The sequence below is a fragment of the Panthera tigris genome, chromosome A2 (genome assembly GCF_018350195.1).
Source record: "Panthera tigris isolate Pti1 chromosome A2, P.tigris_Pti1_mat1.1, whole genome shotgun sequence".
Classification (NCBI taxonomy): domain Eukaryota; kingdom Metazoa; phylum Chordata; class Mammalia; order Carnivora; family Felidae; genus Panthera; species Panthera tigris.
This window is the reverse complement of record NC_056661.1, coordinates 117,938,224-117,948,274: the sequence shown is the minus strand read 5'-3', so window position 1 is coordinate 117,948,274 and position 10,051 is coordinate 117,938,224. Positions and strand designations below refer to the sequence as shown.

General features: G+C 39.3%; 1 pseudogene; it reads left to right on the top strand.

Moving 5' to 3' along the window:
* The first annotated feature begins 403 nt into the window (after positions 1-403).
* The window catches only part of LOC107179156, a 32,620-nt pseudogene continuing 22,972 nt past the window's right edge, over positions 404-10,051 (top strand).

Here is a 10,051-nt window from a genome sequence, read left to right as displayed (position 1 = left end):
TATTTACTTATGATCCTAAAATCCAGAAAAAATAACTATTAATATTTTGGAGTATATTTTTCTGAGCTCTTTTAAAATTGAAAATAACTTTTTTCTTATTATAAAATAATACAGGGGCCCCTGGATGGCTCAGTCGGTTAAGTGTCCAACTTTGGCTCAGGTCATGATCTCACTGTTCCTGAGTTTGAGCCCTGCATCGGGCTCTGTGCTGACAGCTCAGAGCCTGGAGCCTATTTCTGTGACTACTTCTCTTTCTCTGCTCCTCCCCCACTCACACTCGGTCTCTCTCTCTCTTTCAAGAGTAAATAAACATAAAATAAAATAAAATAAAATAAAATAAAATAATCCATATTCTCTCTCTTTTTTTTTTTGTAGCACGTTGGAAGAGGCCAACTGCTTCAGGATGAAACTGAACATCTCTTTCCCAGCTACTGGCTGCAAGGAACTCACTGAAGTGGACAATGACCATAAACTTCCTACCCTTTATGAGAAGTATATAGGCACAAAAGTGGCTGCCGATGCTCTGGGTGAAGAATGGACCATTTGGTCATATGGTCCAAATCACCGAAGGAATGACAACCAAGGCTTCCCCATGAAGCAGGTGTCTTGACCCATGGCCATGTCCACCTGCTGCTGAGTAAGGGGCATTCCTCTTATAGACTAATGAGGACTTGAAAAAGAAAACACAAATCTGTTTGGGGTTACATTGGGGATGCCAAGCTGAGTGTTCTCAGCTTGGTCATTGTAAAGAAAGGAAATAAGGATATTCCTGGACTCACTGATATTACCTTGATATTACCTGATGTTACTCACGATGTACCTTGTTGTCTGTGGTCCAGAATCCACAGACTTTCAGTCTCTTTAAAGAAGATGATGTCTGCCAGGATGTTGTAAGAAAGTTTCTACACAAGGAAAGTAAGAAATCTAGAACAAAGCACCCAAGATTCAGCATCTTGTTACTCTACATGCCTTGCAACATAAACATGGGTATACTGCTCTGGAGAAACAGCATACTCAGAAAAATAAGGAAAAGGTTGCAGAATATGCTAACCTTTTGGCCAAGAGAAGGAAGGAGGCCAAAGAAAAAAGCCAGGAACAGATTGCCAAGAGACAGGGGCTGTCCTCTCTGAAGCTTCTACTTTTTTTTTTTTTTTTTTTAATGTTTATTTATTTTTGAGACAGAGGGAGACAGAGCATGAGTGGGGGATGGGCAGAGAGAGAGGGAGACACAGAATCCCAAACAGGCTCCAGGCTCTGAGCTGTCAGCACAGAGCCCAATGCGGGGCTCGAACCCACGAACCGCGAGATCATGACCCGAGCCGAAGTCGGACGCTCAACCGACTGAGCCACCCAGGTGCCCAGAAGCTTCTACTTCTTTTTTTTTTTTTTAATTTTTTTTAAATGTTTATTTATTTTTGAGACAGAGAGAGACAGAGCATGAATGGGGGAGGGTCAGAGAGAGGGAGACACAGAATCTGAAACAGACTCCAGGCTCTGAGCTGTCAGCACAGAGCCCGACGCGGGGCTCGAACTCACGGACCGCGAGATCATGACCTGAGCGGAAGTTGGCCGCTTAACCGACTAAGCCACCCAGGTGCCCCGTGAAGCTTCTACTTCTAAGTTGAGTCCAGTCAAAGCTGAGATTTTCTAAGAATAACAAATAAATAAGAATCAGACATTAAAAAAAAAACATATTCAGTGTTGAAAACTTGAAAATACAGATGAGCAAAAAGGAAAACATTTATTGAATGATTTTTATTTTTTCTTTTATTTTTATATTATAAATTTTCAATAACAAATATACAGTACTTCTTAAGGAAAAAAAGTATTGATCATGCTTCTCATCTTTCCTCAGCTTCACCTGAGTCACAGGTTTTCAGGAAAGAAAATCAGTTGGTGTTAATGGCTGAAAACAGCTTGGTCTGAAAACCTCATCCATTTCAGCTGAGGCTTTCTGTAACTTCTATTTTATCCTAGGACAGGCAATAGCATGAAGTCTACAGAGGCACAAAAGCCACGGTGAAGAAGGAGAACTCCGAGGTCAAGTAGGACCAAAGATCCCAGAAACCACACTGCTGCAAGCTAGTCTTGGAGCAGAGCTTACAAGGGGTGAATTGAGATGGGACTTGAACTCTCTGATGCCAGGATGAGTGCTAGTCATGCTTGCCAAAGATGTTGCCCTCTACCACAGAAATAAACGAGGCAAAACTTCAAATATGGCTGCCTGGTCCAGGTTGGTAAGGGAGGGCTCCAATCTCTGACTAGAGAACAGAATGAGCCCCATTTACAGGGAATCTGGGGTTCCATACAAAGTAACTAAGTGGGGCAGAGCACAATGAACCAGAACCCCATCACACGGGTTGGGAAGGCATGGGAGTGGTGTGTGGGTTACACTGGTACCCAGAGCTTGCCCTAGACCACTGGATACGGGACTTGGTTGGCTATGGAGACAATTATCCAATCATTAATTCATTCAATAAGTATTTATTGAGCTTCTAACAAGTATCAGGCTCTGTGCTAGGCGTCAAGGACACACAGTGAAAATGCACAGGTATAAAAGAGGAAGATAGATATGAAGCCAACGTGGGACGTGGGAATCGCACAAATAAACACAGCAACGGAGCACAGCAATTGCTGCAAACGTGAATCACGATGCTCTAGAGTATACCAAGGGTATAAATTTTAGATTGGGAAGGGGTCACCAAGAAAGACTTTCTTAAAAAGTGATATTTGAGCTAAGACTCAAAGCCTGAGCAGGAGTTAGGCTGGTAAAGATTGGAAGGCAGCTATGCTCACCACTATACCACCAACGCTTCGCGAGTAGAGATTGGAAGGGAAAGCATGCCACACAGAAAAAGCAGCTTGGGTGAGAACTCTTAGGACATGCATGGTAAGCAAGAACATACACAAGAGCCCCCAAACCAGCTAAGGATGGTTATACCAACCACCCAACCCTGGCTTACAGAAACCAGAGTTAGCTCCAAACCCCACTGGAGAGTAGGGGCTGTGACCTGAAGGGTAGGCTTTAGCCTGGTTACATTAATGGCTCCAGCCATGAGGAGCTGAGGTCAGAGGCACGTTATGATTTTGTGGACCCCATGCACTTTTGCTTTGTGGGCTGTCCTTCCATTAAAATATATATATTAAAAATTCTATTTTATGAATGAATTAGTATAAAGATGAATACAATCCATGCTGGAATATATTCACTTTTTTCTTCTGATTAAAAAAAAATTGTAAACATTTTTGTGGGCCTCTAAAAGTACCACGGGCCCTAGGCACTGTGCCTGCTATACTTACTGGATAAATTGGTCCTGGCTAAGGAAGGTGGAGGTAAAAGAAACAAGATGGACCTGACCCATCAACCCAAAGAAGTAAATATAATGAAATTTCTAGAAGCTCTCCAAGGATGTTGGGAGATACTGGGAGGTTCTTAGAAGTCTTCGTTTGACCTTCATTTGACAAATAACAAATAATCTTATCACATATTAGTGATATCCACTTACACTTCTGTAGTGCTTTTTGCATTTGTAAAGTATGTCTTCCCTCGACCTTTCATTTGAGTAAGTACAGTATGGATTATTTACCTACTCACTGGGCCAGACAAGGTTAAAGCAAGTGGTCAGTTACCTACGTCTCCCTGGGAGTCAAAGTGGTATCTGGCAAGACTGTGGGCTTTGAAGTCAAGTTAGATCTGGCTTTACTATTCTTCATCTACCAAGTCATGGTTGTGTGACCTTGGGCAAGTTGCTTAACCTCACTGAACCTCAATTTCCTCCACTTAAGGAAGAATATTCACAATCACCTCAAAATATCATTGTAGGGCTTACATGAAATAAGAGACCTCAGGCATCACTACAAATCAAAAATAGTTTAGGAATGTTTTATGGCTATTTGTTAAAGCTTCCTGAAGAAGGTTGAAACTTAGGATACTATCAAAACCACAGTATCTCCTGCTTACAGGGAGCAGCTAGATAGGGTGCATGTGTGTGTGCACATGCACCTGTACACATATAAGTTTTAGAGGAAAGACAAATAAAGAAGAGGAATAAAGCTGGAATTGAAAATCTGTGTCAGCCAGTGTCCCTGTGAGACCTGAGGTATAGACAGTTGGGGACTGGCTGCATGAGCTGACCCCCTCAAGTGCTGGCCAGATTGGAAATGGGTTTGGATTTCCTATAATCTTTGGAGGCTTTCGATGGTTGCAGATGAAAACGACTTCTGAACTTCTCCAAGTAGATTTCATGAAGTATATCTGGTAAATTACCAATAAAACTTAACTGAGTTCATCTCACGTCGGGATACCGTTAAAGCTGCTGTCATAAAACTCTCCTGATGAAAGAGTTTCTTATTGATTGCAATCATTATTGTCTCAGCCCGCCCAGCAAAAAGCAAATATGCATTACACCCCTTGAGAAAACACATTTCAGAACCACACCAATTTTATGAGAAAAGCCTAAGAGATGAAAGCATTTATTCAAAGTCCCATTGTGATTTTTCAGAAGGCCTATATCAACCAAGAAGGTCTCTATAATCCAGAAAATTCCAGAGCAGCATGCTGCTGTGGTGCATGCCTGGCCCAATCCATGTGGTCTGACTAGAAAGATATTCCCAAATTCAAGCAGACTAATTTGCTATTTTATGCTATATTAACATTTCACATCTGTTAATTCAGCACAGCAACTATTGATCTGAAAATAAAATCAGTTCTTGCTTTCATATAACAAAGAAGAATTGCAGTTTATAATGAAGGAAATGCTCATACTTGATTGCATAATAGAAATCATTATGTTTCCATATTACAAAGGTACCTAATTAGCAAAGATTTTCATTTTCCCCTGATTGGGGTGGGTGGGCCATCACTATTGTAAGCACATAAGCTGTCCCTTAGGTGCATCAAAATTTGCATCTTGCAAATTCCTTTTGAAACAAGGCCTTAGAATGAAACAAAATATAGATTTGGTATGAGGTTTTGAAGAAGAGAGGGTACAGCAATCTGTTAAGTGACAATTGTGTTCCTCAGAAATCAACCAGGGAATTCTTCAGTTTCCCTGGATCTTCTCGACAATTTTTTACTCTGTCTGCATAAGAACATTCTTTAAATAATAAATAAGATGTTTTATATTTACTGTTCTGGAAGTCTTTACAGATCATCAAAAATTTAAGGTATACTATATATAATCCCAGAAGTTATGGTATAATTCAATTTGGAAATTAAATAATTTTTTAAATAAATAATAACATCCAGTTCTCAAGCAAGTGTGGAAAAATTGGTACTCTCATGCATTGCTGGTTGCATGGCATCACCCATATGGAAAACAACACAATAATGTGTATCATTAACTGTACAAATGTTTAATATTCTTTGACTCAATGATCTGCCTTCTGGAACTCAATTCTATTACATCAGCCCCAAACAGGGCATAGGTGAAGATGGCCTGTGATATATCATTTACAGAGGTAAAAACTAAAAGTGGCCTAAGTGTAAATAATTAAAGCACAGGAAAAAATTCAGATGGTTTACCTGGCAACACTTGAGAGTTGTCAGAAAGACCTCTTACTTCATCAGCTAAGATAGTCTAAAACCTTACCAAATAAGATTAGAAGCTTTGTATCTATGAGTTTCCTATTCAAATGCAGTTCTTTATGAAAACAGAAAACAAATAGCAAGATGAGAAACATAAATCCAGCTAACTCAATAATTATATTAAATGTTAATGAACTAAACATTCCAATTAAAAGATAGAGACTAGCAGACTTGATTTTTTAAAAAATGACTCAATGACTCAACTATATACTGTTTACAGAAGACAGAGTTTAAATGTAAGGACCCAAAGAAGTTGAAAGTAAAAGGATGCAAAAAGATATTACAATGCAAATGCTAACCAAAAGAGAGTGGTGTGGCTATAAAATCAGACAAAGTAGACTCCAAGACAAGAAATATTACCAGAGATAAAGAGAAATATTTTATAATGATAAGAGGCAATTCATTAGAAAGATGTAGCATCCTAAATTTGTATGTCTTATTAACATAAACCTCAAAATACAGAAAGCAAAATTGATAGAATTAAAAAGAGAAATAAATCCAAAATCATAAAGGAATAATTTTAGTCTTCGAGTCATAAATATATCACTGTTTAGCTCAGAATCATTTCTGAGATGGCTTATAACCTAGCCCTCAAGAAGTGGGTCACAGGGAAAGTCTCCTTTGATTCTGTGAGAAGGTAAAGACAGGCTTTAGATTGATATGGCAATGGGAAAGATTGGTGGGGAGTTAGAGCAACAGGATAGTTCTAGGGTCTATAGGATAGAAAGTAAAAAAGGTGAACAGATTACAAAGAAGGGGTGGTGGGAAAATATAAATGGAACCAGAAAAAATATGATCTCAGTTTGAACACTATTTCAACCCTTAATGAGCAATCCTGGATGAATTTATAAATCTCTCTAATATTCTGACACCTATAAAAATGAAGAAAATAATACCTACTTATGTTTAATGTGGAAGTTAAACACACATGTGGTAAGTGCTGCAAAACAGTGTCTTTCCTTTCTCAAAGTTTCCTGATAGTGACTCTTGTACTCAAGGTTTCTGCAAAGAACCAGGAAATGAACAGGACAAGGATCCCAGGATCCAAATCATTATGGAAGAAAGAAAAATAACTTACCTAGTCCCAAGAAGGTACAGAAACCTTCAAAACAACCAGCGTCTAGGAGTATCTCTTGGGTGCTATTTCCTTTGACAAAGTGAAAATAGTTCCATGCTAGTCTTTAGTCTCTGTCATAAGAGATGTGCTAGTCATCTCCCTTCCTGTCTGCAGGCATATGCTATCTCAAGGAATTAAAACTGTCTCAAGAAATTTACTAAAATTTTAATTACCCAGGCTTTTGGCAGCCACCAGTTCACTGATTGACTTCCAGACAGAACAGGACCTCATAAAGGATTTCTTCAGAAGTTATATCCTTTTCTTCAAAATCTCCAGACAAGGCTGAATTCCTCCCTCCTTTCTTGTAAGTGCCTTTTATAGTCTCCTTTCTTATAATCAGAGAGTCCTTCCTGTCTTATCATATTCCTTAATATCTATGAAAAAGAAGACAGAGTTATAGTTGCAACATGCTATAGGGTATCAGAGGAGGGAGAGCCTTTCTATGCTTTGGGACACCAGGAAAAACTTAAACAAGTGTCATTTATTCATGGCCTTAAAGAATGGGCAGGGTTTTGAACCACATTGGAAGGGTATTGGAAATGAATCAAAGGCTGGATAGGGAAATGTGGAACCTGCTGGGGAGGAAGAGATGATGGTCAGAGCAATGGGGAAACAGAGGGAGGAGACAGAGATGAAAATGTGACACCATATTATGGAGAGCCCATCACACCAGAAAGAAGATTGATGGCTTTATTTGGTAGGTAATGAAAAGCAATGGAGGGTTTTGCTGATATATGTAGTCAGAGCTAAATTTTAGGAAGATTAATCTAGCAGAGAGATTTGAGGGGTTGGATGAAAGTAAGGATAAGAGATGAAAGATGGGTTAGGAAGTCCTTTCAACCATTTGGATAAAAGTTTCCCAAGAGCCCAAATGTCAATGAAAGCAATGGAAATGAAGACGAGGGGGAGAGTGTAAAGCCTTGAAGGTAGAAAGCATTTTAACTCATCTTTACATTCAGAACCTGGCTCTCAATAACTATTTTTTGAACTAGAGTTGTTATTACCTACAAGATTTAACAATAAAGAGGTGAAACAGAAAGATGAACTCAAAGAGATAATGTAAAAAAGAGAAAAAGAAAGAGACAGAGAGAGAAAAGTAACGATAATAATTATAGAGAGCTCTGTCTCAAGACTCAAAGTCTCTGACTCAGGCTCTTAAAATCACAACTTGCTAAAAAACTCTAAACACATGTTCAACTGATGGTAGATCAATCACGCTGTATCTTTGTGTCTAAGGAATATCATATTTGCTTGATCCTATTACCCCAAGAGAGAGAGCATATGGATCAAATACAAGGAAATCCAAGGAAGTGTATTTGAGCTTATTGTCCCTACAGTCAATGTTGTTGAGAATCTACTATGTATCAAGCACTGTAATACGCACTTTATGTGAATTACCTTATTTAATGTTTTCAAATACCCTGTGAAGTAGATGCTATAATCCCCTTTTAACAGACTAGGAAATTGAGGTTTAGTTAAGACACAAAGGCAGGATTTGTACATGGGCAATTTGATTCCAAAGTGTAGATTGTCTTCCCAGCACACCGTGCCATCTTCTAGGGGGGAAAAATGCATGAAAACTGAAATCCAAAAGGACAGGTAGGTGCTCAGTGAGGGATGTTCTTCTGTAATTTGTTTTTTAAAAAAATGTCAAGTTGTCAGAGAAGCGACTCTTACCTTTTCTAGCACTGTTTTTCCAAGTCAGCGCTTTCCCTTCAGAAGTTCTGCTCTGAGAAGGTATGACCATGGCCTGAGTTTGGTGCACGAGTGCCCACACTGCCACCCAGAAGCCTTTGGGACAGGGCAGCTGTGTATCAATTTGGGCTTTTGTTGCAAGCAACAGAAGCGAATTGGCAAAATTAACAAGGGAATAAGGGAATTTAATGGAAAAATCTAGAAAGGCTGAAAGAGTAGGACTAGAGGCTCTAACTAAGGATAGTCTCCTCAGGGCACCTCTGATGGAAGGAATTAATAGCCGCGATCTTTATCTTACAGGCTCCGATGAAGATTCAGAGTCCCAAGAAAGAAGAGCTTCTTGGCCAGGCTTAGGTCACTGTGACCACTGCTTAACCAGAGGATGACAAGATAGTCTCATGCAACTGCACACAGGAGAGTGGGATCCCCAAAAAAGAATCTGGTTACCAAAAAAAGAGAGGAATGGGTGCTGGGCAGACAAAAAGAGTAGGTGCCCATTACATACTGGGAAGCAAGAATTTCCTGAGCTGCAGACGTGCCACGGTATATGCATGAGTCTGGTAGTACTTCACAGGGACCTGAAAAAGTGACTCTCCCCACTGTTCCTCCAGCAGCTCTAGATTTAGTTATAATCATATGTTACAGTCTCATTAGGCAAGTAGCACGTGAAATCAACTAGGAACATTTCATTTTAAACTTTGCTGATTTTTCAAATTTGCTTTGCATTCTTGGTAATGATTTCTTGCTCTATTTTTATGCCTCCTCAGATAAAGTACTATCTCATACATGATGTTAGCCCCATTAGACATGAAGTAAGCATTATTTATGATTACAATCAGGGTTATGAAGCATTAAAATAGGACAGAAAATGATTTCAACAGGCCTTTTCAAAAGCCTTGAAAGTCGGGGCTTAATTTGTCAGACTTTTACTTTCTTCATACCCTGGGGTAGTGAGGAGTATTGGAGCAAAGCTGGTTAATGGTTCAGGAGTCTTCAGCTCACAGTATTACATGAAAGTGCTTGCCTATTTCCCAGATTACCCGTCAGAAAGCTGGGACCCCAATGGAAATCAGCTCTCTTTGGCAAGTTGAGTAGGAGCGAAGCTTTCCATATCTGTATTTTAACCTTATGGGCAAGTTAGATGGGTCATCCATGGTAAACTAGACTTCATGGATAACTCAGGGTGCAGACCAGATGACAGATGACCAAGACACGACTGGACTAATGCAGTACTATATCAGCATGGGGAACATATGCTAATGCTTATGCAAAGCTACTGTTGCAGGAGAGGTGATTTTTCTTTTCTTCCCCTTCTCTTTCTCCTTGTCCTTGTCCCTCTTTGTTTTCTTCTTCTTCAAACTGGGCTAAACCTTCCCCCTATTGTGACAAATACAGCACAAAGATACTTAGGGGAAGGTGCACTGAAATGGAGGTAGGAACACAGTTGAAAAGTAAAATAGAAGGGGGGAAAATGAAGCTAATTTTCGATTTAGATAATGAAGCCACTCTAAGTTTCACATAAGTGAGATAAAACCCAATTAAATAAAAACTTTAAGGCTTCATCATGAGAATGTTTGATTAATTTCATTTATGCCTCAGATTTTTCAGTTCAATAATCATCCTAAGTTATACTTAATTAATTATACTATTCA